The sequence below is a fragment of the Nicotiana sylvestris genome, chromosome 5, assembly GCF_000393655.2.
Source record: "Nicotiana sylvestris chromosome 5, ASM39365v2, whole genome shotgun sequence".
NCBI lineage: Eukaryota > Viridiplantae > Streptophyta > Magnoliopsida > Solanales > Solanaceae > Nicotiana > Nicotiana sylvestris.
In genome coordinates, this window is record NC_091061.1 from 176,626,778 (window position 1) to 176,635,838 (window position 9,061).

Sequence of the window (9,061 nt, forward strand, 5' to 3'; positions counted from 1 at the left end):
CGCTAGTCGCTTTAGGCGCGCCTTTAACAATTTACTTTCTTAAATTCGGGTGCACATTTATGTGACCCAAATCCAAATCTCAACAGAGTCTAAATGTGTCGATAACCATGGGTACATTGATGTGACATGGTTCGAGATACGTTTTTCACAATGTTGTAATTCTCTGTTAAAATAATAATAGTAATAATAAAAGCGGTAAAGAGTTTAAAGTTTGCACATAAGTTCATAATTGTATAAAATAAGATAATCAAGCCGAATATGATAGTTGAGCGACCGTGCTAGAACCACGGAACTCGGGAATGCCTAACACCTTCTCCCGGGTTAATAGAATTCCTTATCCGGATTTCTGGTGCGCAGACTGTTAAATAGAGTCATTCTTTTCCTCGATTCGGGATTCAACCGGTGACTTGGGACACCATAAATCTCCCAAGTGGCGACTCTGAAATAAATAAATAAATCTCGTTTCGATTGTCCTTTAAATGGAAAAAAAACTCCCTTCCGCGCCCCTTTGCGGGCGGCGCGGGCGAAAAAGAAGGTGTGACAAGTATCACTAGTGCATGGCGAGACAACTCAGAGAATCTTGTCTCATAGTCGGTCACGGACATCTGACCCTGCTCGAGCTGCTCAAACTGACACCTTAACTCTTCCCTCAAAGAGGGTGGAATATACCTGTCAAATAGAAGTCGTGTAAACTGATCCCAAGTCATGGGAGGAGAACATAATGGTCTGTCAAGAAGGTAAGATTGCCACTACCTACGGGCCCTGCCCTCTAACTGGAAGGAGGTAAAATCTACTCTATGGGACTCCAATATCCTCATGTTGTGCAGTCTGCCCCTGCACCTATCAATAAAATCCTAGGCATCCTCATGACGTTCACCTCCGAAGATGGGAGGGTGTAGCCTAGTCCATCTGTCCAATAACTTCTGTGGATCATTGTTCGCAGCTAGTCTATGCTCAGGTGTCACTGCTGCAACTGGCTGGGCATCACCTACGAGTAGTGTACCCAGAGTCTGGTATATGACAGATGCGTGCCCAGGAGCTTGAGCAGTATGGGTATGTGCTCCCCCTCCTATCTAAGATGTGGCTGGGTCTGTTAGAAATAAACCATCCTGAGTCATAGAGTCCATGAACCGCAGCATACGGCCCATGAAATCCGCCGGGGTAGGCTCTGCTATGGGCACCTCGCCCTGCTCCTCAATAATGAGATCCCCTATTGGATCTGTCGGTAGTGCAACTAGGGCAGCTCTGGGACGCCCTCGTCCCTTACTTGGGCCAGTGCCCTCCCTCGGCCTCTGCCTTAGCCTCTAGCAACGGGGGGCAGCTCCTACCAAGTTTGGAATGTTCATTGTACGTGTCCTCACCATTTGTGACAGAATAGAAGAAGAAAATTTAGTATACCATCGACTGCATGATAGAATATGAATAAAGAGTAGTTTCTTAACACCTTATAGCCTCTCGAAGATAAGTACAGACGTCTCTGTACTGATCCGTAAGACTCTACCAGGTTTGCCCATAACTTGTGAGACCTACGTGAACCTAGTGCTCTGCTACCATGTTGTCACGGCCCAAATTCCATATTAGGCCGTAATGGCGCCAAATACAATTGTTAGGCAAGCCAAAACTAACCATAGTAAATTCTCATTTAAATAATTAGTATGGGAAATCGTTTCCTTATTGAAAAGAAATGAGGAGTTTGAAACTTAAGCATAATTAGAGGGAAGTAATAAATACGAACTTAAATCATAATAGTAACCAAAAAAATTATGAGTCTACCAATGTGTGTGCCAAGACCTGGTGTCATAAGTATGTGGGTAATCTAGCAGAATATACAAAACCATACTATCCTACTATCTGAAAAAGAAATAGACAGGAAAATAAAGATATAGAGAGACTCCAGTTGTTGTATAACGGCTCAAAAGGGGCAGCTCACCAGAAAGTCTCAAGCTGAGGATTCCACTCTACGTGCCGGTCTGATGGTGAGATGCACCTACCTCAAATCCTATACAATCAGGTACAGAAGTGTAGCGTGAGAACATAAAAATATATACCCAGCAAGTATCTCGCCTAACCTCGCAGAAGTAGTGACGAGGGGTTGACACCGACACTTGCTAGGGCCAGCAATATAATAATATGAAGTTAAATATTTTAGATCACAATGTATGTAGATAACAACAAGCTCAAACAAGAATAATACTGAAAATCTTTTCATCAAATTAAGAAATCAAGTCACTTTTTTCATTTAAAACAAGTGAGTTTTCAAGCAATGAATCATACGAATTATGAGGAGTTCCGGTTCTATTATCACACACAAATACCACCGAAGACGTTCGGTCTGATCAAACATAAAAGTAAAATGTACACACCATATATATATTTATTAACCTGCCGAGGTGAACGGCCTGCTCCCATGAGAGTAGTGGAAATAATTACCGCGCTCGTGGAATATACTTGCCACGTGGTTACATATAAATATAACGTAATGTTCCCTCACTTCTTTTCAAAATAATAATTTACTTGAAATCTTTGAAAAATCATGACATTTTCAACTAGTTCCATTCAATGCAAATCAACAATTATAATCATATAACGGTACCCACAAAGCAGGGTGTAAGCTTAGAACTACCCGGACATAACAGGAATAGTAACTGCATACGGACTCTCGTCACTTCGTGCGTACGTAGCCCCCATAATTAATTTTATATTAATTAAGTTCCCCTATGGGGAAATTTCCCTCTTATAAGGTTAGAAAAGAGACTTACCTTGTTTCGATCCTACTTCCAACTCAAGAATGCGCTCAAACCGAAGCTAAACAATCCGAAACTATTCAAATAGTGTAAAAACCAATCATTATAGGTTCACAAGTTCATATTCTAGCTATTAAGATAATTACCCAACCCCAAAGGTAAGATTCCTAAAATTTACCCCAGGCCCACGTGCCCGGATCCCAAAAATATTCGAAGAAAGTTGTTACCCATACTCTAAGGAACATAGATTTATGATTATTACTAAGTTTCATGGTGATTTTCGTGGTAAAAATCTTATTCTTGCCAAACCCTAGGTTTTCCTCATAATCCCATGATTTTCACTAAGTTTTACATGTAAATCTATCCAAAATCTAAGTATTTAACTTACATATAGTAGGAATTATTTAACTCAAGAAGCTTGGTGGAAAACCCCTCTTAAGAAGCTCCAAAATCGTCCAACAATGGAGTGACATGTGTCAGAAATGACTAACTCTCGTATTAAATTAAGGCCACTGTCTTCAGCGATTTCTACACCTGCGGTGCTTTGACCGCATCTGAGGTCTCGCTTCTCCGGGCAAGTGGTCGCTTCTGCGGAAGTGGGCTGGGCCAACTAGGGCCGATTCTGTGGAATGCCCACTGCTTCTGCAATTCTGCTTCTGCGAAGGATGGTCCGCATCTACGATTTCTGGGCTGCCCACCCTTGGCCGCATCTGCGAATCAAGTCCCGCACCTACGGGCTCGCATCTGCGGCTGACCAACCGCAGGTGCGGTTATGACAGCAACTGGAGATTCAGCTCCCTCTCCAAATTTTCAACTTAGCTCAAGCCTTATCCGATTGACGCTCGGGGCCCCGCCCGAACATACCGATAAGTTTGGAATCATAAAACAGACTCGCTCGAACCCTCGGAACACCCGAAACAACATTAAAACTAAGAAACACATCCTAAAACTAATTGAATCAAACTTATGAACTTCAAGTTCTTCAATCTACCTCTAATGTGCCGAAGCGTGCTTATACTACTCGGAATGATACCAAATTTTGCGTTCAAGTCTTAAATGACATTATGGATCTATGTCGGTCTCGGAATTCTATTTGGACCTCGATATCACCAAAACCCACTCTAAACTAAAATTTAAAGAACTTCTAAAACATTCAAAAATCAACTTTCATTATTAGGCGCTGAAACGCTCCTGGGTCATCCAAAACTCAATCCGGACATACGCCCAAGTCTGAAATCGTCATACAAACCTATCGGAATCGTAAAATCCCATTTATGAGGTCGTTTACTCAAAATATTGACCGAAGTCAAACTTGGCCTTTTAAGCCAACCTTAAGGAACCAAGTGTTCCGATTTCAACCCAAACTCTTCCAAATCCCGAACCAACTATCCCCGCAAGTCATAAATCAATAAAAGCAAGTACGGAAAGCTTTATTTATGGGAACGATGTTCTAGAAAGTAAAACGACCAGTCGGGTCGTTATAGTTTCTGAGGTCGCTTTTGAAGATGCTCGGGTTAAGGCACGTGAGGCTTGTCTTGCCTATGGTTATGACCCTGCGACACCGGAGGTCGGTGGAGGCGCTGAGATTGAAGATTGGCTTCCTTTCGATGATGACAATGCTGGAGAGGACGGTGGTGGAGAGGAAACCGAGTGAAATTTTTATAGCTTTTTGTACTTAGCTTTTTTCTGTTCTTTTGTTGTTGCTGGGTGGGGGCCCCTTTTTTGGCCCTTTGTAAGATACTTATCTTTTCTTCAAATGAAATAGTCGGCTATTCCTTGTTAGTATGTTTTTGGCTTTCCCTTCTCTTTTCCTTTTCAAATTTCCTAGATTTTCTGGAAATAAGTCCCTAACTTCTAGTAGTTGATCTGAGTGGTATCAAATTCGACCTGCTAACTGGAACTTGAGTTTGTTAACCCGAGCGGGTTCGAATTTTGTCTTGCAAATTTGAGCAAAGTCGGTTTTGAGCAAAGCCATTTTTGACTTGTTAATTCGAGTGAGATCGAGTTTTGTCTGCAAATTTGAGCGAAGTCAGTTTTGAGCGAAGCCATTTTTGACTTGTTAATTCGAGCGAGGCCGAGTTTTGTCTCACCAACTTGGGCGAGGTCACTTTTGACTTGTTAATTCAAGCGAGGTCGAATTTCATCTCGCCAACTTGGGCGAGGTCACTTTTGACTTGTAAATTCGAGCGAGGTCGAATTTTGTCTCACCAACTTGGGCGGAGTCAGTTTTGACTTGTAAATTTGAGAGAGGTCAAATGTTGACTTATTATTTCGAACAAGGTCAAATTTTGCTTTTGCTTGGCGATTGCCGGGGGCCGCATGGGTGTGAATTCGAACGAGCCTGTGATGAGTTGAGGTCGAACGTTGATTTGTTAATTTGAACGAGGTCGAATCTTACTTACGCTTGGAGATGGTTGGGGGCCGCATGGGTGTGAATTCGAACGAGGTCTAATTGTGACTCGTGATGAGTTCGAGCGAGGTCGAATGTTGATTTGTTAATTCGAATGAGGTCGAATATTACTTTTGCTTGGCGATGGTCGGGGGCCGCATGGGTGTGTATTTGAACGAGGTCAAATTGTGACCCATGATGAGTTTGAACGAGGTCGAATTTTGATTTGTTAATTCGAACAAGGTCGAATATTACTTTTGCTTGGCGATGGTCGGGGGCCACATGGGTGTGAATTTGAACGAGGTCAAATTGTGACCCGTGATGAGTTTGAACGAGGTCGAATGTTACTTTCACTTGACAATGGTTGGGCTCGGTGGAGTGGTAAGAATGTTGCATGCGTCCTTGCTTTTATTGGAGAATATTACTCGTTATTGCATCATTTATACATGCATCGGGGCGAGTCCCGGTTTATCTAATTTTGCTTTCATTGGAGAATATCATGCATTGTTGCATAGTTCATGTTTGCGTCGGTGGAGTCCCAGTCTATCTATTCCCTTCATTGCCAGTCCTGGAGAGACCGTTGACGGGACGGGCGATGAACTTACTGCTTGGGCTTCTGGTCACCCTAGGACTCTAATTCGAACGAAACTCTGATGTGATTTATAGTGTTTTTAGTCGGCTGAATTGGCATAGCATCGCCATGGTGAGCATATGGGCAAGCTCTTCATGTTTATGTTCTGCCTGTGTTGGGGAGATTGTATGTTCCCTGGGCTCTCCGACCAGTCCTAGGCTATGGAGATTGTTTCTTAGTGATGCCGACTTATTCTCAGCCTATTATCGGGAGGATGTCCCTATTCTCTGTTTCACTTTTCTCTCTTCTTTTAGAAGGAATAGCGGGTTAGAAGTACATAGAATCATTTGTTACCTTGGTCGGCTGTTCAGCTGACGAATGAGGGGGATTGGCCACGCTTTCCTCGATGGTTGCGGTCTTTAGATCTGGGAAGTTCCCTCATTTGGCAATGAACTAGGGATCGCGCCGCAGGGCAGCTCGCCTAGTTCAGTATTCTGGTACTAGTGTTCGGCCTGATGTCGGCTTCGGCTTTGCATGCAGCCCTGTCACCAGTTGAGCTTTGGCATCTCGTGGGTGGACGATCCACCCCCCCCTCCATTAGGGTTTCGTCTCAGTCCCGGGCGCGCAAAGATGGCAGAAATGTAAGTCATACCACAAACATACAGGCGAGGAGTATTTTAATCAGTAAATTATACAAGCATCGTCTCATACAGTACGAGGGAAGGCGATATGTGCAGGATGTAGGTGTTGGGTACTAACCTGGAAATGGGATTACAGGTGCATTGGGTGTGCCTAGTCATAGTCCCACCACGATGGCTCATGTTCACAACGCATCAGGGTTGCTGCTGTGACGCAGCGCAGTTTTCGTGTGCAACCCAGGCGTAACTCCGGTTTCGCGTAAGGATTTAACCTTGGTTGGTTCGACGGTTTTCAAGGGTTTACCGATCGGTTTTGCGAGTTGATATTCGTAGTGAAAGGGTGAAACTTCACCAAACGGGAGATAGAGGTAAGATCATGCTTGGATCTAGAGGGAACTAAGGCTTTGGCTAGAAAATCCCCACAGACGGCACCAAATTATTTAACCAAAAAAGTGTTAAATCTTTTCTTAAAACGAATTAATAAGAAAATAGAGGATAAATCCTAGCCAAGAAAAATTTACTCTAGATCAAAGAATATTAAGTAGGAAAATAGGATATAATTAAACTCATGAACTCTTTAAGATTATAAAGATATCATATGTATATGACGGGCTTACATTTTTAACGCTACTATTCCGTAATGCAAAAATGAAGAAGAAAGAGAAGGTACACCATTAATAGCTACGAGATCTATCTTTATTGATTCCATAATGATGATTACAAAGATCAACAGCCAAGTTCTAGACCTTCTCCTGGGTTTTCTGAGAAACATTCTTCCATTCTTCTCTGTTAAGAGAGGAAGAAAAAAGTCCTCCTTCTCATTCTCTTACCTAGTATGTATATAATGGGTATTCCCCTTTACCCAACGTTCCTTAGCCAGAATACCCTAATCTGCCAATTGCACTTTAGGTCGTCCCCCCAAAGTGTCATGGCGTGTACTTCGCCATACATGCTTTCTGATGGTTTGAGCTCGGCCTTGGCGGAGATACTCGTCGCTATCGTGCCTTATGGATATAACCACGGCTTAATCGACCCCTCACCATTCCTTTTTGTGTCGATTCTCGTATGGTCAGATTTCGACCAGGGGCGGATCTAGATCAAACATTACGGGTTCCCGTAAATCCAGTAATTTTTGCATAGACCCTGTATTTGTACAAAAAAAATTATAAAAAGTATAAGAATATTTAGCTTGGAACTCAGTTCGTTAGTACAGTTATCATGTAAATTAACTCGAAATTGTTGTAGGAACCCATAAACTTAAAATTCTGGATCTGCCTCTATTTCAACCTATACAAATATGTCACAAGCTGGAATGAGTATGGCTGAGATGATTAGTATGGGTCAATTTTCCATCAACAGCTGACCTGTAACAATTAAAGCACCCCACTCATGCATTAATTTACTAATCTAATATAGATTAATTTAATCAAAGCCGTTAATAGTTTAATTTTATTTATTCACCAATCATGCATTTGGTGGGGATATCCTCTGTGTTAGTAGTGGTGCTCGCTACTCTTCAAGCCAATTATAATTCAAGTTTCAGAATTACTCAGGTAGCAGATGATCTGGTGGAAGATAGCAGACATACGGTAAAATTAGTTAAGGCCATGCGTTTATCAACATGGTATTTTGTTATTTATTTTAATCAACATAAATAGGTAATTTCACTATAATGTTCAAATTTAAACTACAAAAGTAAATTAAACTAAACTATGACAATCAAATCGGCGAAATTAAATCAAAGTTCTCCCCAACACATAATGCTCTTGCCTTTTTATTGCGGCCAAGTAAAAAGGGGAAATTCTAAGAGTCCGGAACCAAAATGTTATTTTTTTGGACTCAAACTACACAAATAGGTGGTAAAAGAAAAATGATCTTTTTATGTATAGCGTCATAATACCTGGCGCTATATACTAACAGTAACGGAACAGTTAAGGTATAGCGCCAGGTATTGTGGCGCTATACTGTAAAAGCTGACATGGTCAGGTATAGCGACACAATACCTGGCGCTATATATACAACATTAATGTATAGCGCCAGGTATAGTAGCGCTATACATAGATTTTTTATACCCCTCCATCTTCTTCTCCGATTCCATCCACCATTATTTTAAAACCCTTCCCCTCTTCTTGGCCCCCCACCGTTTCTGCCATTTTCTTTATTAAAAAAAAAATTGGGTCCCCCCGACACATAAAACTCGAAGAAAAAGGGTCCCACATTCGAGTAGAGTTTCGTGATATTGTTGATTCACAATTTCGGAGTCAAAATTTTAATCTTTTTGCTTTGCCAAAATTCTAAATCGAGGTATTTCGATTTATTTTAAGTTGAAACATTTATAATAGTGTATATTATTTGATTTGTATGTGTTCTATTTCGGTTTGTGCCTTTTTTTCGAAACTAGCATGTTAAATTTATCCGAATTTAATATTAGTGTTTTCTAAAAAAATATAAATTAGTAAAATAAATTTGTCTGTTAATATCCTGATTTATATATATGTTTTTTCATTCCGTTTTGTATTTTATTTGCAATTAAATTTATTTGTTGTTTATGCTTAGTTTAGATTATTTTTTAGCGTAGTAAAATCCAGACCCTTATAGCGTAGTAAAACGTAGACCCTTATAGCGTAGTAAATTTTAGAGCCTTGTAGCGTAGTAATGTGTAGTATTTTAGCTTAGAATTCCTTTTATTTAAGTATCTTATACTGGTAGTTGAAAATGC